General features: G+C 35.6%; 2 long non-coding RNA genes across 2 annotated transcripts; one reads left to right on the top strand and one right to left on the bottom strand.

The window, feature by feature from the left end:
- Positions 1 to 3,367: 3,367 nt before the first annotated feature.
- Positions 3,368 to 3,770, bottom strand: LOC146748113 (uncharacterized). Its single transcript, XR_014931209.1, has 2 exons — positions 3,568 to 3,770; positions 3,368 to 3,464 (listed from the first exon to the last, which is right to left on the bottom strand). It is a non-coding gene; the product is annotated as an uncharacterized LOC146748113 (long non-coding RNA).
- Positions 3,771 to 17,411: 13,641 nt separating this feature from the next.
- Positions 17,412 to 18,028, top strand: LOC146748112 (uncharacterized). The gene is made up of 3 exons (XR_014931200.1): positions 17,412 to 17,573; positions 17,688 to 17,790; positions 17,949 to 18,028. It is a non-coding gene; the product is annotated as an uncharacterized LOC146748112 (long non-coding RNA).
- The last annotated feature ends 4,482 nt before the right edge of the window (positions 18,029 to 22,510 follow it).

The raw sequence follows: 22,510 nt of genomic DNA, 5'->3' as shown, positions 1-22,510 counted from the left end.
CAAAACGCAGAAAGTAAAGACGTCACTGTTGGTCTTGGCCATAATTTAACTAAATTAAACAAAACGCATTACTGCAGGATTGGGGGGGTGAATCTTAGAGGCTCAGATATGCAACTAAATTGCGACAAACATGCACACTAATTATATTACTAATTAGCTGGGCAGTATCATCGCGGTTGCTGGTGGTCGACTACAAACATGAAGGATGTTGTAAATGACGTTCTGTGGGGGAAGGGGTGAAATCGTCCATCTTTGTAGTCTTCCAACTCCTTGCATCGGGTACTGTCCGTGCCACCACGCCGGTGGTTCTGGCTAAACAATCTAGCACAGTTATGAAGAAACGTGTTACAATTTTTTTAAAAAAAATTAGCTTAACTTGAAAAAAAGCTAGTTATTAATTAATGTATCTATTTACTAATTTTGTTTTTCTATATATATTTTTTAAAAGTTAAACTAACTCATCGGCAACTTATCAATTGTTGTGTGAGTTTGAACTATTGTAAATAATTAACTTCATTTTTTTTGCTTTTTCTTACCCAGACAGTCTTGGCTAGATAGTGTTAAAATATCGGAGCATTGTCATTCCTGGAACATACTCAAAAATCAATTTTAAAATATAGGGAACCGACGCACGCGTATGTGATTAAAAGTCCCGAAAGTCTGTTTACATTGCTCTTTGATTGACAAGTCACTGTTGATGTTATATGCAAATGATTGCTGGCCTCAGTTACGGAGCAGCAGGTGTGCGACTTTCTGTCCTGGCTCTCTGTTTACTTACCTCAAGCACGATCAACTAGCAAACTACAAAAACAGACAAGACGTAGACGCTTCCAGCATGCAAGCGGAATGAAATAAAACATACACTTGTAACTGATAAGAAAACTTTTTCACCCTCAAATAAATTGATTTTTCATTTATTTTCATGTATGAGGTAGCGTCGATAGGGCGATTTAATTTTCGCGCAAAACTAGGCCACAATTTCTTTTGTTTTCTTGGTGCATAGATTTCAAGCCTTTTCACATTGTGGGCGAAACTAAAAAATGTTTCCACACATTTTTACTCCAACGCCATTTTAACACTGAAGTAAACATTTTTCGTTTCGCTGTAACGATTATCGTGCTGATAGAATTGCGATGCAATTGACAAACAACACTGCTGTTGCTGTCATCGATAACTAACTTTTCAGTGTCAAAATACACAAACATAAAATGCTCGGTTAATTAAAAATAAAAAAATACCCTGGAAATTACCAAAAAATCGGCAATGAGATGCTGTTTTTAATCACCGCGGAAAAATCATGCACTCTTTGATGCCATCTTGGTTACCTTAATCGGAAACCCCCCTTGTCAGTTAGCATGCACCGGTAGCGATGTCTACAGAAATTAGAGCCAATTAGAAATATAGTCTCCCATCCTGCATCTCTACCTTAAGAGAATTACAACTATGATTGTTACTATATCAGCATAATTTTGTTGCTGATCAAAGTACACTATTATTTATTAGCGTAGTTTTTAATTTGTTTTTATATTTCATTGGACCTGCTTTTCTAATGAGGGAAATGAGCCAAGATTTACTACTAATGATAAACATTACAAGTGCAGATTAAATGAAATGATTATAAAAATATCAGTATGATATCTCTCACCTTAAAAATAGTTTGTTTGTTTTTAAAAAATCAATGCGTTGCTCATGTTTAGAACATGGCTTTAAAGAATTGTTAGTTCTTCAAGGTGATGGATTTTTAAGTTTTGCTCATGTTTGTATATAATAAAAGTTTCATGCCAAAGAAATAAATGGTACTATTTGTATTGTGTTTCTACGTATGTCGGAGGTTGGATAAAATACCCAAACACAATTTAATAATTAGAGATCATTAACACTGTAAATTTGGAAAATGTAAAAAGTAGCCCATCATTTTTCTATCAACCCACTTTATATAAAGACTTGTACCCCCCAACAAAACTGTAAATTCAAAAAAAATGATTAACTAGTACAGTGTAAATAAAATGTGAAAAGTAGCTCACTATTTTTCTGCCAGTGTTTTCCTTAGGCCTTTGGATCCTTTGATGTAGGATTTAGTAATTTTCTTATGCTTTTCTACCTGTTCCTTTGCGTAAGAAAACATTCTCACTTGCACATACAATTTCACAATCATTATCAGAACCTATTCACAAGCCTCATCATCGGAAATATCTCTGCAGATGGTTGAACATATATTTATCTTTCAAAATGGTGGCATTAATGGTGCAAGCCATCTGCTCATTTCCCTTGCATAGCAAGGATTGTTTGTGAAAAATAAGTTCCATTCTTTAAAAAAAGAAATGAGATGTCATTAACTTTAAACAAACTCTCAATCCAATTTCTTGACTCCCCAACTGAGTCCCATTTCTTTGCATCCTTGCAATCTCTCATTGCCTTAATGCATTCTAAATAATAACTGTCACAACTTTTTGATTTTCTGACAATTTTCTTCTTCAACTGATAAGGAATGTATCCATTCATATACCTCAGAGTATTTTCTTCTACTTTACTCAATGCGTTGTCATTTACCAGCAGTGTGCTCTCTGTACTGTGACATGCTTTAAGTGCCATAAACATCATTTTCATAATATATATCTGTTCTAATCTGAAAACATCATCACTTGCACTATTATCAGGCACTAAAGCTTAAATGTACATTATTGCTAAAGTATGTTGATTTGAATCAGTACATAAATTATAGAATGTAATTCAAACTCATTTCCACTTGACGGCAAATATTTCGTGTCAGCAGCTACAATTGCTTGCCACAGGCCAGTCCCTATCTTGTATAGGTACTCTGAGTAACTCATTACCTGTTTGGGTGGACAATGACTGACTTGCTACTTTCGCTAAAGACACTACTGCATCTCCATGTATATTTCCTTTGAAGAAAAACTTTGGATCTACAGTAATGACTTTTAAATACCTCAGAAGCTAATGGTTCCAAATCAGCCAGATAGTCTTCTGCAGAATACTTTGGTAATGTTCTGATCATTTCTGTAAAGAAAACAAATGATAAATATTACCTAACAATATTGTTTAATTTTGACCAACTTCCTCGCCCCCAAAAAATTCAATGCTACCAAAAATACATTCATTTCTGCAAAGAACTGTGAATGGGTAAATTCTACCACTACATCCAAGTTTTGCTACCTGGTTTTTCCAACAATAAATATTGAATAGTGTATTACTGACTATAATAATTTAACCTCTCCTTCTCAGATTGTTATAAGTGTTCTCAAGTCCCAATTTCTCCAAGGCATAAATGTAACCCTTAAATCCTCTCTGTATAACCCAAAAGGGATGTAATCTATTTTTGTCCATTCATATACTAAAGAAATCTTACTTTTTTGGGTTGTTGCTTCGTTAGTTTTACTGGCTCTGACCCCTTAGATGTTGATGCTTTAGGTGCAGTGGTATCTTCAGTCTTCGGTTATGAGATGCTGAAAATGAATATAAACACATTTTACTAGGAATTTGACAAAACAGCAACTGTACCATCAGTTTTTTTAAAAATAACAATGATGTTTCTTACGAAATTCACACCTTCATTGTATTCACGTTATTGCCTTTAAAACACATGTGAACACACACAGGAAATGTCACAGTCAAACTCTACCCATAAGATATTTCAAGGTAAATATGTGGGTCACCCATTATTTCCTCCAAATCAATATCGGAATCGTCGAACAAAAGAAGATCTTTGGAAAAGCTATCTGGCATGTTTATTTCCGCGTTTAAGACTGCTCTTCGGTGAAAGGTCAAAGTGCCATGTATTGCAATACTTCGCTCTTAGCTCTGTAGTTATAATAGAACGACGCGGCACCGTCCTAGTAGAGTGACTGTTGTGTGTGTTTCTTTTGTACTACTATAACGACGTTTACGAACCCCAAGGTGAAGCGCCAGCGAGTCTTCAACAACCAGAACACTAATCGGACTCACCCTGTTATATCTCACGATTCTATTGTAATATGTTGTTTGTATTATTTTTGTTTTGGCTCTCTTGTATAATATCCAAGCTAATCCTAGACTGTGTCCCAGCATATTGTTTAATTATTGTATTATTATCACTTTATACGTTTTATATTTCTGAAGTGTGTTACCGTGGTTGTAGGTCTGGGTGATTAATAAGGTTTAGCGTTATTGTAACTGTTAAGTGCTGACTACTTGAACACTCTGCCCTGTTTTATGTAAATTGTATAGGATTTTGCTCCTATTCAAATTTCGATACAATGTCATTGGTTGTTACTCGTACAGGACGGGTCAACACACATTTCGCTGATTTTATTTATGCTTCTTTCGTCGAGTGTGTGAGCAACCCCTACGTAGTTTGTAATCTCATGTAGTTCAATTTTGTTATTCCGTTGTGTTGACTACCAGTATACCAGATTGTTAGTGCGCCCTCTATTGCAGTTGAGGGATTATTGTTGTCATTTTCCACCAGTGTATACTTTGAAAGTGCATTCGTTGTTGTGTAAAATACAATACATTCGCTAAAGCGATTAATATCCCTATGTGTCTTAGATTGTTGTACGTTGTGAGACTTGTATGTGAGTGAGACCGACTGGACATCTGGCGGACGTACCCCTGGTAAATTGTACCCGTGCTAGTCTATTTATATTATTTAGCTGGTAGCACATCGGAATAATGCAACATCAATTCTTACTGGGATTTTCATTCCCATGTTAGAAGAATTAGTCTGGTGTCTATTCCCAATAGATCTGTCGATCGGTGAGGGTTTCAGATGAATACATGAATTGTTTGATTTGGTGTGAAAGAACACCACAGACATGGTCGCTTGTCCTACAGTATTTTTTAATTAAGACAGATAGCATTCAGCTCATATTAGCATAAATTCAGGATTGAGGATCTGTTCATTCATTAGATCACAGGAAAAGGCTGATGTGCAGTATAATAACTAATCAACGGTATTCACTACGATGTAAGTAATTCAATGGTAAGTTCATCCAATCACTGATAATATGTATTGTATGTTTACCAGCGAGTCTCTAGTTTCTCTCAGCTTAATTGTCTTCACTGTATAACATGCATAAAACCGTCATGTTGCCGGGACGCCCTGACAATAGTTTGATTAGTTTTTCCTGAACAGAATTTTGCGTTTACATTTATACTATTATTTTCCATGTTAATTCAAGCATGTTTTATCTGCATAACTAACATATCTATCCCAGTATTATTTGATATTCTGAAATTGTGTGCAGACTTTTTTTATTCTAGCCCATATTGATATATATCATATACATCAGCAGTTGAGATAAGCACTGGAGTAAATAAATATGACAAAGACAATTACTTTTTTCAATTAAAATCAAATTTATTCACGTCTACATCATGTGCCATGTTCTCTGATAAAACGACCTATAAACAAAGAAAATACATCCGTATCAGTATAGTATAATTGTGGAATGGGAAGGAATGGCAATCAGTATATTCATATCAGGCAACACATCACATGAGACCTGGCAATGTTACATTCATATTATTTAAATTGGACAAACACACCCAAGCAAAAACCTTTAGCTAGGATTTCACTGAAAATAACTTTAGCTAGGATGATAATGCATATGCCAAGTCAGACAGTTTAGTTCTAACATAAAATAAATATTAACTTGCTTTTACTTATTGTGTATATTTAGTCACAATATAACAACAAATTTGGTGATCCATTGGGGTCATTTACTGCACCAATAGTAGAATCCAGAGCAACAATTTTATTTCTACAGCTGGCATTGTCGTTACAAGTGCCAGCACCCAGATGTACGGCGGCAACACCTTTGAAAAAAAATCAAATTTGGATTATACAAAATACCAAAATAAATAAACAAATAAGGCACAGACTTTAAAGCTGTTTTTAATAAACCTACTTTAAGGTATTCTTACCAGAGACATGAGGACATGCCATGGAGGTTCCACTTATGGTTTCATAACAAGAATCACACGTATACCAGGCGCTTCTAACAGCAACACCAGGTGCAAATATGTCAAGACAGCTGCCCCAGTTGGAGAAGCCTGCTCGATTGTCGTTAACGTCGGTTGCACCAACAGTGATAGCCTAAATCGGATTAAAGTACGTCATATGGCATCACTTGTTATAGTCACTTAATGTATTTTTTTCGTAATACTAGTATATAACATTTCGAACCTATTATCCAAAACCAAGGAGTTCTAGTTCTAGTGTATCGATTTGATTGCTATAAGTGTCCGATATGTATACGTACATCTTCAACTCTTGCAGGTGAAGTATTGCAAGCATCTTGGTTTTCATTGCCAGCTGCGATGGAAGCCGTATAACCATCATCGATAACTCGTTGTACGGCATTGTCTAGTGATAAACTAGCACCAGCCCCAACAGACATGGATACAACAGACCTGGATGGAGTGTCTCCCCAAGCAACTATTTCATCAAGGCCTATAAATAACATAACTCGCATTGAGGAATCTTCATATTATACTAAACTATTTTTCACCAAATTAAGATTTACTAATTTCACATTTTACTTATTTGTCTGACTTTTGCGATATTGATATCATTCGCAAGACGATGCATTCGAAACATTGCATCACATCTTGGGGGTCACCTACCAGATGGTATAACGATTTCTTAATTCAACGACAGGTTCTATGAATAATCAGATTTTAGTCAATCGATGTAAACCCCAGCTTACCATCAACCATGTTTGAAATAAGACCACTTCCCTGACAGTTCAATACTCGTACACTGTACAATAATGTGTCTGGGGCAATGCCAACTGAGTTACCTCCTACTGTTCCACCACAATGGGTGCCATGTCCGTTACAGTCTTCACCCTATAAATGAAATAATATAAGCGAACATTCAAAACGTACAAATCACTAACCGTAACTTCAAATCATCAAGACATGCATAGCATATGGTAACTGTGTTTTTGCCACTATGAACATCTGTGATACATACATTGTTGCTTGAATCGTAGTCCCAGAAGTATGATGCTCGGTTATCAAACTCATTATGAGAGTGTCGCAAACCAGTGTCCAAGATGTATGCGTTGGCACCGGAACCAGTAGCTGGACAAAACCAAAAAAGCGCGTATTCGTTATTTTCTGTAGCTGTTGGAACTTAAAAACACATTATTTTATATCTTATTTTATATTTTTATATCTTGTTTCTACAGTAGCTTGTTATTTGTGAGGAATGGGTAGTATCACAAAAACCGGTACTGTAAAGTTATCACGCAACCGACAGTCTGTCGTAATCACATCATATTATGTCATGTGTTTTATCTGTGAAAGTGAACTGATACCATAGGATAACTTGTGATAGTTCCTAAAATGTTTGATAACAACCGTACTGCTAGAGTGCTCACCATAAAGGTTCATTCTACCATCAAGGTTGTTGCTGCGTTGATCTGTACGGTCCATTCCCCATTCCACTGTAGCTCTTGTGATACCATCATCTTCAATATACTCAATTTCATCCATATTACGAAGCTATAACGGTATACCAATTTAGAGTTACCATTAAAATTATAAACACATGCGTTATGTCGTGATATCTTAAGATTATTAGAATTATGTGACATCGGAACACAACGTATGTAAACTGCCTCAGTCCAACGCAAAAAGTATCGATATTTTCACAAATTACTCATTCCAATGTACTTGCAATTGGAAGCAAAACAAAAAACTTTGAACAAAACAACCATTGCTACATCATCCAGAAATTATACCTGGTCCAAAAATACTTAAAAACAAATAAAACCTCATTGAGAAATTTCAGGTAGATGTCACATTCATATCATACAAGTCGGTTAGTAAATAGAATTTGTTCGTTAGAAAACACTGAAAATGCACTTACTAAATCACTAGTTTAAAAAAGTGATATATACAACAGTTAACAATAAATACTACAAAAGTCATATGTAATGTTTTGACAAATATTCCATGCTAATATAATGGTGGGACGTAATATTTCGCTCAAATAAAGCTATTTTATGTTTTTTGCCGTTATTTATCTGAACGTCGTACGTATTATTGAATTTAGTTCTTCATGGTAGAAACAAACAAACAAATAAACATTAAATGTGATCTTACACTAGTGATAATCTTCGGCTGTGCTGAAATAGCAATTCCATTGAGCACTTTACGGTATTTTTTAACTACTGAAGCACCCAAGGGAGCCATCTTGCTCGCAAAATCTGAGATAGATACTCCGTCCTGTAATTTGAATAATATATCATGGAAGTAATAATTGTTCTAATAAAATCTTAATGGAGACCGCAAATAATATATATGTTTTGAACTGCGTATAACTGTTATTACCTAATTCACCACCTATGGAGATATTGCCCGCAACTGAGCGACACAGAGTATAGGCATACACAATTATGTATTGACCACAATCAATAAATCATAAAATAAAGTATGCAACTGATAAAGATTCATATTTGAAGCGAATTGACCTTTCTCCAAGTTCCCGAAACGACCCATTTTGCCTCGTGTAGCCGCTGCATTTGGAACTGTTCTGTGGAATAAACAATCACTGTGGCGACAACATTGATGTAGGTGTATCATAACTGCATCTCAAAGTCGTCGTTTAGATACTCGTTTATTTCCATGTAAAGAAGAAGCGCAGTGTTAACGGCCAGTAGTAGTGTTCCAGTGAGAATTACAAATGTCGCTGCTTTTCAATGTTGATGGATGACATAATCACCGTGTTTAGTGGAAATGTATAAAGTAATAGCCTATACAAACAAAGGCTACTTCTTTATAACGTTCAATTATTATGTACAATTATATATGTCTATCTATTTCCTTAAAGCAGTAATGACTAGATTAAAATATCTGTGATGATGCAAATTTTAAATGTAGGGTTTAAACAATTCAATGCAGATAACCGAAAATGCAAATGCAATTTATTATGAATTACGCAATAGCACTGTTTTTATGTGTCGAATACAGTGATTTAATTACTTACACAGTGGGAAAAATCTGCTGGATATCATTGATTTCTTAAAATGATTTACTTCATTGTATGCTTTATTCCTGCTATGACGTGTGATGGCTGAATATTGTTGAATTCACATGTATTTTGGAGTTTTCTGGCCAATTAGAATTTATTGTTACAGTCCCTATATTTTATATTTGAGAAATCGTAACCAGCTCAAAAAATCTATCAATCATTCAATAACTAAAATTTGAGATATTGCTCATAGATTTCATAATTGTGAATGCGTATCTTATAAATCCCTGTAGTATTACAGTGTATGTATAATGACTTACCTTCAATTTGATCAAATAACGACCTTCTACGGCATCACGGACCCTGTAGTAAGGGGCCGTCGCTACGGCTGTTGCAACGAGCACGGCGAAAATCAAGAAACGCATTTTCAAAATAATGGTCTGTGAATCAAATCGCAAAATAAACACGTTGTACATATACAAGTTGACTGGATCTGGACGTAGTTAGCACGACTTTGATACATAATCTTATTCAAAGTAAACATACCTTGTCACGAATGAGTACAATATTGGATAATTGAGGCTTCTAGCTCTTTATATAGTCTAACAACACAGAGAGGTAACCTAATTTCCAAATCAATGATAAACTATCTTTATCTAACATAGACCCAATTGATTGTCAAAAATAGCGATTACATTGACAAGCATCTCCGGTGATAAAAAACACACACATAGCAATTTTGTTATCAAAGCATTCACTTGTTTGGTTCGCACATAACTCATCCTTTTACCGTAATCATTTCCTCAGCAAATTTTTCTCCATTACGTCAATTACGATAAGGGACTTGACAAAAAAGGACAGGGTGGTAGGTCGGTGTTTTTTGAAAGTCGTGTACATAAAAATATATGACCCTACACAAACATTTGCATATAATTTGCTGACCTCCCCCTTGAATGGTGCATGAAAAATTGTGACCTCCCTCTTTCTAAGGGTAAGGACAGTACATATATTAAAACTATATATATATATATATATATATATATATATATATATATATATATACATACTAATTGATGTTCTACTACACAGCTTATAGAACTTTCTACTTCAATCAGTTAGCCACGCTCTCATTGAGAAGAGAACAATGTATGATACTGTGTATATACCAAATTAGGGTGATACATACACACTTTTACTGGCACATTTATGAGTGTTGTGTGTTGAATCGTGTGCATTATTTACAATACGAGATACACATGTTCTAAAACACCATTCTATATTCTTATTATATGCCCTAGATATACGCTTTGTTGATAACAACACTGAGATTCAGCAAAATTTTACTGGTTTAACAAATTCTAGCATTAATTGGAAATCTATCGAGAAGCCTTTTATCCAAATCTTGTTAGAAGACTTGCCCGCCACACAGTATAAATATGTGAATGAAAAAAAGAATCATATTCACCAAGTCATCTTCAATGTATTATGTATGAATCACTGTGATGTTTCATGAAATAATATATGATTCAAAGCTCACCTAAAACAATGAACCTATAAAAATGCACACGATACCAAGATATAAGATTGGGCAATCATGGAATGCCAGCTTTATTGGTCCCCGATCAAAGTTCGAAACAAGGGCTTATAATGGGGTCTCTGTCTGTCCTTCTGTCCAGAGTTATATTTCAGAACCCTGTGAACCAGTTCTGTTCATTCCCTGCATGTGCCTAGTATTTTACCTGGGACATATGCACATGCAGTAGTTCACTGATTAAATCTAATATGTCTGACTGGCAGCCATTTTTTGTATGCATGCTTTGTCAGTTTTTCTTAAAATTTTGTACAAATATTATACATTTTAAGATACATTACATTACATTATCAGTTTATAATGATTTGTTTTGTGATCGGATCAAAGATGGCTGACTGGCAGCCATTTTGTTTTTTGAAAATGTGGTATTTTATACAAGCTTTGTCAGTTTATGTTCAAATTTGGTAAATACATTATACTTGTTATGATACATGTCTATGTTGATTCGTTTCAGGATTGGCTCAAAGATGGTCGATTAGCAGCCACTTTGTTTTTTGAAATGTTTAAAAATTAATTGATTGTTGTTTTTTTCATTCATGTTTGGCACATACATCATCAATATAGGAATAGATGTTTTTTTGAAAAATGTGGTTTCTTCGACAGGATTTGTCAGTTTTTGTTCAAATTTGATATAAATTTGATGTGTATGTTGAAATACATGTCCCTGATGATTTGTTCCGTGTTTGAATCAAACCAACGGGCAGTCATCTTGATTGTTTCAAAATATATTGTTGACATGTTTTTTTTCTCTTCAAATTATACATGACACACGTTCATGACAATTCGTTGCACAATCGGGTCAAAAACAATCCCGTTTAAGATTTAGGAAGAGTAATTTTATACATCTAATTTCTGTTGATACTAGACCAGCCATTTATTTACTCCAAATTACTAACTATGATTTTGGTCTGTAACTTTATTTTTGGCATGAATAACAACATTTCCCCTAATTCCACCGGGGACTATGTCATTCACAATGACTTGTTAAATAGGTAGGCTTATGCCTGCATGCCAGCACAGCCACCATACCAACAAAAGTTTCCACTAGCTTGCCATAAATACATCCATGTGACGAAAATTCTTCAATCATACTATAAAACCTACACTAAAAAGATCAAAATAATTTGTGAAGGGAAGGGTGAGTGGGGAAGAAAGTTCTGCCTTGTAGCCAAACATTGCAGTGTAATGAGAATGAACACCATAGATAACTGGTTGTACGTGTATAGTAGAAAGGTGCTAACCACACCACTAGTAGATCAATTAATTCTTAATTCTTCTTACATTGAGTAATCATGGCTTGAGATAATAACATTTTAAAGGTCATATTTGAGGGTATTAAGTAATGTAGTGCAAAACTTATATTTACATATTAATTACAATCTGCTAAAATGCATGTAAAGAAACAGTGGCTATTGGTATGGTAAATACATACTATATCATAATATTACGCTACAATAAATCTATGTGTTTTAATCCAGCAGTACATGAATATTATTTTCTCCAGTGGTGAATTTCTAGTCGCCAATCAACTTTCTGTTTGCGTAACTTGTTGTTTTTCTCCCATATCTGGTGCATTATTGGAATTATCAGACAGTGGGTCCCCATTATAGATCTGAATATAACTTAAGATTTTAACACGTCATTCAATGTAAATACAACTGCTGAATGAGAATGAAAGAAGTTTGTTGAGGCAACACAGTCAACCAGGCTGTGCATAAAATGTCGGCTAGTTTCACTGTTATGTCATAAGGGTTGCATTGCACGAAAAAATGCGACCCTCCCCCTTATGCTTGCACAAATTACTGTAACTCTCTATTCAACACTTGCACGAAAATCAGTGACCCCCCCCAAGAAAACAGCGACCGACCCCCTCCTGTACATTCTGACCAGTCCCTAAGTGCGAAATGATGCCGTGTATAGTCTAACTGCTCATGGTTTGATGTCAGACGTATTAGAATAACATCTTACCCTTTTTTTACCATGTGTTAGTTGCTAGCATGATAAGCCATCTCCGGTACCATAATGTGTTCTAGATAACAAGATAAAACGCACATTGCACTCTTTGGTTCGCTTGTTCAATAGTCTACACATGTCATGGTTTGAGAGGGGAATGTTACCGTATCTGCATTATTAAAAGCGCCACTCCATTGGGTGCACACAATCCAAACAATTTCCTTTAATTAATGTTTGCGGATTTATTAAATTATGACAATGGAAACATCTTTGTCATAAATGTAAGTGCATGCGTTACTATGATAAATTATGATTCACTAATTATTAGGCGTAAATATTGTATACGTTAAAATTGCAAAATTTTGGGACATCGTAAAAATCAAATTGAAACGACATATTTTTTTCATAACATGCCTGTATTTAAATATGCAATATTGCTGAAAACATGTAAGTTATTGCTTTTGAATGCTGTATGTTGATGAATACATTGCAACTTGTAGGTCGCAGCTCGTTCGATTGAACAATGACATACTCGAATAAGTACGTGCGCTTTTTGTTTTGATGTGTAGAACAAGTGTACAAGCGACATTACTGCGCGGCCGTTTTTCAATCCGTGGGGGGCTCAAATTTTAATTGGTGTTTGTAGCCGCTTTCGCGTAGAGCTCTTTGGTAGGGTGGCGCCGCAATATCGATTATAATCACTTGTTAATCCCTGGTCGGTGATATTCTTTGTGATGGTGGGTGGGTGGTTACACTTTTTGTATACTATACCAATTTGGCGTTGGCTTTGTAAAGGGTGTGAATGCTTTAGTAATAGAAGGTGGAAAACGTTTGAAAGCAACGTAATGGACATGTTTTTGCCATCACAGGCTAGGGGCTCTTGATGAAATGTTTCGCTATGTCTAGCTCATCGCGGACAAAATAGTCATTCGGATACGCTGGTCCCAACTGTTCTGAACGTCAAATGTAACTGTACTAGACAATGGACACGTCTCGGAAAGTCATAGTTGTGTAAAATTTGATTAACTAAAATAGAACCCTAATTGAAAGACTGTAATAAATTAAATTTTGTTTTTAATATGCCCCTATAGCTTAATTTGCGTATCAGGTGACGCTGGTCCGACACAATAATTAAGACTATTAATATCAAAAATATACCTAATTGATTTTAAAATTGTGATTGCATTGTCAACACATGTATACATTTGTTTGGTTCGCACGTACCTCATCTCATTATTAGTAATTAACAATATGAACTAGTTCAATAATCAGCTTATTTTCTACGTTCAGATAAGTGAGGGGTGAGGTTGTGTGCATTCCAACTAATAGCGTGGTTCGGCGTTGGACGTTTTGGGGGTTACGTGTTGTTTTACGTATTTGCTTTATTAGAATCGCCCCTTCAATTTCATTTACTGTAGGCAGAATCATTACGATGTGACTGATTTCGGCAATGGACACATGCTCACTAATAAAGCAATTGCGGCAGATTGTTTAATATTAATATTGCATTCATTTAAATCTAATCCTACAATTGTTTCTTTCTTGGGACATCGTTTAAACTAATCACCTACATATGGTTTTATGGAGATCTAATATGAATAAAATACATACATTGGATCATCATATATCACGAAATAAAGTTTATTTTTGTAGCTACTCTAATTCACAGCTGCATTCTCCAATACGCATGTGTGATGGTACAAATTATCTCCCATATTGCATCTTATCTTTCTTACAAGGTTATTTTTTCAGCTGTCAATATCCAACGCAGAAATGGCCGAGGAAACATTATATACATAGTTTCTCTCATCCCAGCAATCATTAGAGCTGCACTAGACCTGTAAGCAAGTTCCTGATATTATTAAAGGGTGAATGGATGAAAGGTTAAAGTACTTGAAGAATACTAGCACAGGGGTGTGCTGTGCTTGGTATCCTCGGGGCGGACATCCGGGCATTTTCATCGCTTGGCAACCCTGGCGGTGAAAACAAAGGCCAAAAACTCGCAGAAAACGGTACTTTGGGATGGTGGTTGAGACTCCCCTGAACAGTATAACACGATTACCCCTACGTGTGTAACATATCTAAATTTGGCTGTTCAGGATTACTTCAAAGTTGAGTTTGTGTTGTTTTCTCGAATTTTCGCCGACTCGGCCAGCGTTCCACAGCAGCGCAAAAAGAGCCCATAGAAATGCATGTAGAGTGGTGCGCGTCTTAGTAACGTGGAGTGTCTTGTGACGTAGCTCCACCCCGAGGATAGGAAGCGCGTGTCGTGATCGCGTGTTCGAATCCCACGTTCCATGTTGTAATACATATGTGATCGTTTGTATTTAAAATAATTACTGTAAAATGATTAATTTTCACTGGGTTTAAATTTCGCTGATTTACCATTTCAGGCACGTTCAGTGGGTTTTAAATTCACGGTTTTATCATTTAGATAATGTGTTCTATGCTAAATTTCACATATTCACTGGGCTTTAACTAGCGCATTTTCCAGTCAGCGAAATAAGCAAAATTAAAACCCAGTGAATAATTAACCCTTTTTACAGTAATTTATTTAACTCGGTTGTTTACTTCAGGTGGGCAGAAATGTCCCTGAACTAGTTCATATTGTTAATCACTGATAATGAGATGATTTACGTGAGAACCAAACAAGTGTATACATAGATAAAAACATGCAATGTGTGTTTTTCTTATGTATTAAGGCATTTAGGTCTATTTTTGATATTAATAGTTTTAATTATTGTGGCAGACTCCCTTAACTCCCTGCCAGCGTCACCTGGTACGCAAATCTAATTATAGGGGGCTTCATTAAAACAACATTTAATTTATTACTGTCTTTTAATTAGGGTTCTATTTTAGTGAATCAAATTTTACACAACTATGACTTTCCGAGACGTATCTATTGTTACCTCTCTGTGTTGTTAGACTATATAATGAGCTAAAAGTCTCAATTAGCCAATATTGTACTCATTCGTGACAAGGTAAGTTCACTTTGAATAAGAATATGTATCAAACTCGTGCTAATTAGGTCCAGATCCAGTCAACTTGTATATGTACAGCGTGTTTATTTTGCGATTTCATTCACAGACCATAATTTTTGAAATGCGTATCTTGATCCTCGCCGTGCTCGTAGCGGCGGCCGTGTCGTGTCTATGGCTTAGTTGCGGACAATATCTTCATAGGTGGTGAATTAGGTAATAAGAATTATACGCAGTTCAAAACATATATATTTTTTGTGGTCTCCATAAAAATTTTATTACAACAATTATTAGTTATATATGATATATTATTCAAATTACAGGACGGAGTATCTATCTCAGATTTTGCAAGCAAGATGGATTCCAGTTGTTATAAAATACCGTAAAGTGATTTGTGAAAATACCGACACTTCTTAATAATCTTAAGATATCACGACATAACGCATGTGTTTATAATTTCAATGGTAACTGTAAAATGGTATACCGTTATAGCTTCGTAATATGGATGAAAATGAGTATATTGAAGATGATGGTATCACAAGAGCTACAGTGGAATGGGGAATGGACCGTACAGATCAACGCAGCAACAACCTTGATGGTAGAATGAACCTTTATGGTGAGCACTCTAGCAGTACGGTTGTTATCAAACATTTTAGGAAATATCACAAGTTATCCTATCATATGGTATCAGTTCATTTTCATAGATAAAACACATGACATAATATGATGTGATTACGGCAGACACTCGGTTGCGTGATAACTTTACAGTACCAGCTTTTGTAACACTACCCACCCCTTGCAAATAACAAGCTACTGTAGAAACAAGATATAAAAATAAATCAACAATTTGTTTTACATTACGTGTCAAGTTCCAACAGCTACAGAAAATAACGAACACGCGCCTTTTTCGTTTTGTCCAGGTACTGGTTCTGGTGCCAACGCATACACTGGTCTGCGACACATGATGAGTTTGATAACCGAGCATCATACTTCTGGGACTACGATTCAAGCAACTATGTATGTATCACATATTTTCATAGTAGCACAAACACATTTACCAAATGCTATGCATGTCTTGATGATTTTAAATTACGGTGAGTGTTTTGTACGTTTTGAATGTTCGCTTATATTGTTTCATTTATAGGGTCTAGACTGTAACGGCCATGTCACCCATTGTGGTGGAACAGTAGGAGGTAACACAGTTGCAATTGCGCTAGAAACATTATTTTTACAGTGTACGAGTATTGAACTGTCAGGGAAGTGGTCTTATTTAAAACATGGTTGACGGTAAGCTAGGGTTTACATGGATTGACTAAAATCTGATTTTTTATAGAACTTGTCGTTGAATTAAGAAATCGTTAAACCATCTGGTAGGTGGAATGAACTAGTGACCCCCAAGATGTGATACCATGTTTCGGATGCATCATCTTGCGAATGACATAAATATCGTCAGACAAATAAGTGAAATGTGAAATTAGTAGATCTTAATTTGATGAAAAATAGTTTAAGTGAAGATTTCTTTATTATTCAACTTGTGTTATGTTATTTATAGGCCTTGATGAAATAGTTGCTGGAGGAAAAACTCCAACTAAGTCTGTTGTATCCATGTCTGTTGGTGCTGGTGCTAGTATATCACTAGACAATGCCGTACAATGAGTTATCGATGACGGTTATACGGCTTCAATCGCAGCTGGCAATGATGACCAAGATGCTTACAATACTTCACCTGCAAGAATTGAAGATGTACGTATACATATCGGACACATATAATAATCAAATCGATACACTAGAATTAAAACTACTTGGTTTGGGATAATAGGTACAAAATGTTATATATTACGAAAAAAATACATTAAGTGACTATAACCAGTAATGCCATATGACGCACTTTAATCCAATTTAGGCTATTACTGTTGGTGCAACCGACGTTAACGACTATCGAGCAGGTTTCTCCAACTGGGGCGACTTGACATATTTGCACCTCGTGTTGCTGTTAGAAGCGCCTGGTATGACTGTGATTACTGTTATGAAACCATAAGTGGAACCTCCATGGCATGTCCTCATGTTTCTGGTGAGAATACCTTGAAGTAGTTTTATTAAAAACAGCTTTAAATTCTCATTGCGTATTAATTGTTTATTTATTTTGGTATTTTGTATAATCCAAATTTGATTTTTCTTTTCAAAGGTGTTGCCGCCGTACATCTGGGTGCTGGCACTTGTAACGACAATGCCAGCTGTAGAAATCAAATTGTTGTTATTTTGCGACTAAATATACACAATAAGCAAAGGCAAGTTAGTACTTATTTTATGTAAGATCTAAACTGTCTGAAATGTAACATTACCAGGTCTCATGTGATATGCTGCCTTATAGTAATATGCTGAATTGCAATTCCTCCTCTTACACAATTATACTATACTAACACTGATGTATTTTCTTTGTTTATAGGTTGTTTTATCAGAGAACATGACACATGATGCTGCTCATTATAAGTGATTGTATACGTGAATAAACGTGATTTTAATGTCTCTGTCATATTTATTTATTTACTTTAGTGTTTGTTTAAACTGCTGATCATATATCGGCTCAGGGCAAGTGCAATAAGGGGGCTACGATAAACAATTCTGCACACAATGTCAAGAGTATCAATTAATGCTCGAATATAAAAAAAATAGCGAAATAGAGGTGTTAAAGCACAATCCTAACGCGTTCACCCTACCTTTCGCAAAACAATTTTGAACAGCAAGTTGATATCGATTTAATTAATTTAAAGCTGACTGCGTGCGTGTCCCGAACACCAAAATTGACGTTTCAGTGCACATATATATAACTAAATAAGAACCCCACGTCTTAGCTTTGGCTACGAATAGTGTATTTTCCAATCCAAACTTAGCTATTACATTTACTGTATTTCCAGGCTGAAGTTAGCCTGGCATGGATGTCGAAACATTATGACCACTGTAGTAATACTGATTAATTACCCAGGCAGACAGATGTTAGTTACACAGCGTAAATTCCATAAAAACAGACAGCTGTTACTTCTATACAACTGAACGAATATACCCATGTATGTAGTCTTAATAAATGAAATATTCTCGTCTTATAAAGAAACCATTTTTGTTATTTACCACAAGCTCTAAAACTACACACTTCAAGGCAAATTGGTGTTGAAGACTGCTCACACTTACAGTAAGGGTTGTTTCTGTAGTACCAACTACGTACAGCATATCACTTTATATCTTCCACATGGTTCGTCAGAAAATCTATCACAATTAGTCTGTTCGTTTAACTATTAATGTCCAGTCCAAGAGAGTGTGAACATAAAGCCAGGTAGGAATACCTACATACGTATACTTTGTGGTCAGGACATCAAAATGCCACCTCGGCATGCTCTTGGTAAAAGAGTGTGGCTTATAAACATGAGCTTATAGAAAACAACGTATTTGCACAAAGGTGAGAATTACTATAAATCTGTATACCTAACTTGGCTGGAGGACATTGTGAAGCCTTGCCAAATCGTAAAGGAAACTAACTTGGCTGAATCTTTAAAGAGACAAGGTCATTGACCTTTTTACTGGAACGAAGGATCGACCTTGTCCCCACTCCTGCACTCCTCTTCGAGGGGGATCGGGAGCACATGTAAAGGCAGTTCTTGGCGACCGATGTGCGAGCAGGTCTTGGTCTCTCCGTGCAAGTTGTGAAGAAACAAATACTATGCTGTATGCGTAGAAATCCACAATTTGGATCTGCATAGCTAACACTGCTGGCTAACTACAAAGACAATGGTAATTGTTACCAGTAACATTAGTATTTCACACATACACCCACATTGATGTAGGGAATTTCTGAGGCTGTAGTGGTGTATATTGTCATTTTTTTGTTATTGATTGCATTATTGTACGTATTGTTTCATATTATTTAGTAATCTATTATTTTCCCAATATCGTGTTTTTATTACATGCGAGTGATTTTACATCCCATATTCACTATACTGTGATGGTAATTAACAATGATATAAATCCTAATTCTGTTATTATTGTGCTTGGTATCTATATTTAGTATGCTAGATGTTCTTTTGTTAGTAGTCACATGACCTTGCACGATGTTGTAAGGGGCGCCATGCTTGCCAAGTTGTATTTTTGCAGTTCCACAAATGAACGTGTTAATTAATTGTCGTGTTTCTGTGTGGGCCATTACGGTAGTGGTTAGATGATCACTCGGTTACCACATAAATGGCGACTACTACGATAACTGAAATGACAGAATTTTCGTAAATTGATGGTTACTGCATTTTCTGTGTGAAATACTACAGCAGGAGGTATCGGACTTTGTGTGAGTTAAAATAGTCAGTCAGCATCCATGAATTATTCCATTGAACTTCCATTGCTAAAACGGTATACGTAATTACGTATTCAAAATAGCGCTGATCGGAAATGTTAGCGAATTCGACCCCTAACTTGAGTCATGGACGGAATACAGTGAAAGATTGGAATATTATTTCGTAGCTAACAAACTACTAGAGGCAGATGTGAAGAGATCTGTGTCAATTGCCATAATAGGTCCTAAGGCGTACAAACTTTTTCAAAATTTGTGCAAAACAAAAGAACCAGGCAAGTTGTGATTCACTGAGTTGTGCAAGCTGTTAACCAATGGTATGACTTGTGTGATTCATCGAAATTGTCCCATAAATCAATGAACTTGCGTCTTGTCCTTCTTTATATGGCGACCACAAGAAACCGATCTCCACCTAACAACTGATTGGTGTTTCCCGACGTCAGTGAGTGCGATTAATGGAAGCCTTTGCGAATTTCCATGAGCACGAAGCTACGCTACTGAAGCAAATCGAATCGACGTACATATACGTATTAGTAATATTTGCCTGTCAAATCTGAATTTAGATGAGTCGTGAAGAACGTTAGTCTCGACGGTGGGCGTCGTGTGCACAGTCACTCTACTAGGACGGTCAGGAAGCGCTATTGTCAGGTGAGCTGTATTTTTAATTTAAACTTTACTGCTCTGTTATGGTTGTTCAGTCATGAATATCAGTAACTGTAACTGCATGAGATGCCATCTGTTGGTCTTGGCCATAATTTAACTAAATTAAACAAAACGCATTACTGCAGGATTGGGGGGGGGTGAATCTTAGAGGCTCAGATATGCAACTAAATTGCGACAAACATGCACACTAATTATATTACTAATTAGCTGGGCAGTATCATCGCGGTTGCTGGTGGTCGACTACAAACATGAAGGATGTTGTAAATGACGTTCTGTGGGGGAAGGGGTGAAATCGTCCATCTTTGTAGTCTTCCAACTCCTTGCATCGGGTACTGTCCGTGCCGCCACGCCGGTGGTTCTGGCTAAACAATCTAGCACAGTTATGAAGAAACGTGTTACAATTTTTTTAAAAAAAATTAGCTTAACTTGAAAAAAAGCTAGTTATTAATTAATGTATCTATTTACTAATTTTGTTTTTCTATATATATTTTTTAAAAGTTAAACTAACTCATCGGCAACTTATCAATTGTTGTGTGAGTTTGAACTATTGTAAATAATTAACTTCATTTTTTTTGCTTTTTCTTACCCAGACAGTCTTGGCTAGATAGTGTTAAAATATCGGAGCATTGTCATTCTTGGAACATACTCAAAAATCAATTTTAAAATATAGGGAACCGACGCACGCGTATGTGATTAAAAGTCCCGAAAGTCTGTTTACATTGCTCTTTGATTGACAAGTCACTGTTGATGTTATATGCAAATGATTGCTGGCCTCAGTTACGGAGCAGCAGGTGTGCGACTTTCTGTCCTGGCTCTCTGTTTACTTACCTCAAGCACGATCAACTAGCAAACTACAAAAACAGACAAGACGTAGACGCTTCCAGCATGCAAGCGGAATGAAATAAAACATACACTTGTAACTGATAAGAAAACTTTTTCACCCTCAAATAAATTGATTTTTCATTTATTTTCATGTATGAGGTAGCGTCGATAGGGCGATTTAATTTTCGCGCAAAACAAGGCCACAATTTCTTTTGTTTTCTTGGTGCATAGATTTCAAGCCTTTTCACATTGTGGGCGAAACTAAAAAATGTTTCCACACATTTTTACTCCAACGCCATTTTAACACTGAAGTAAACATTTTTCGTTTCGCTGTAACGAATATCGTGCTGATAGAATTGCGATGCAATTGACAAACAACACTGCTGTTGCTGTCATCGATAACTAACTTTTCAGTGTCAAAATACACAAACATAAAATGCTCGGTTAATTAAAAATAAAAAAATACCCTGGAAATTACCAAAAAATCGGCAATGAGATGCTGTTTTTAATCACCGCGGAAAAATCATGCACTCTTTGATGCCATCTTGGTTACCTTAATCGGAAACCCCCCTTGTCAGTTAGCATGCACCGGTAGCGATGTCTACAGAAATTAGAGTCAATTAGAAATATAGTCTCCCATCCTGCATCTCTACCTTAAGAGAATTACAACTATGATTGTTATTATATCAGCATAATTTTGTTGCTGATCAAAGTACACTATTATTTATTAGCGTAGTTTTTAATTTGTTTTTATATTTCATTGGACCTGCTTTTCTAATGAGGGAAATGAGCCAAGATTTACTACTAATGATAAACATTACAAGTGCAGATTAAATGAAATGATTATAAAAATATCAGTATGATATCTCTCACCTTAAAAATAGTTTGTTTGTTTTTAAAAAATCAATGCGTTGCTCATGTTTAGAATATGGCTTTAAAGAATTGTTAGTTCTTCAAGGTGATGGATTTTTAAGTTTTGCTCATGTTTGTATATAATAAAAGTTTCATGCCAAAGAAATAAATGGTACTATTTGTATTGTGTTTCTACGTATGTCGGAGGTTGGATAAAATACCCAAACACAATTTTATAATTAGAGATCATTAACACTGTAAATTTGGAAAATGTAAAAAGTAGCCCATCATTTTTCTATCAACCCACTTTATATAAAGACTTGTACCCCCCAACAAAA

This window comes from Saccoglossus kowalevskii, chromosome 2 (assembly GCF_978046115.1).
Source record: "Saccoglossus kowalevskii chromosome 2, keSacKowa6.1, whole genome shotgun sequence".
Lineage (NCBI taxonomy): Eukaryota > Metazoa > Hemichordata > Enteropneusta > Harrimaniidae > Saccoglossus > Saccoglossus kowalevskii.
Note: the sequence above shows the minus strand (reverse complement) of the source record. Positions and strands in the feature narration are given on the sequence as shown.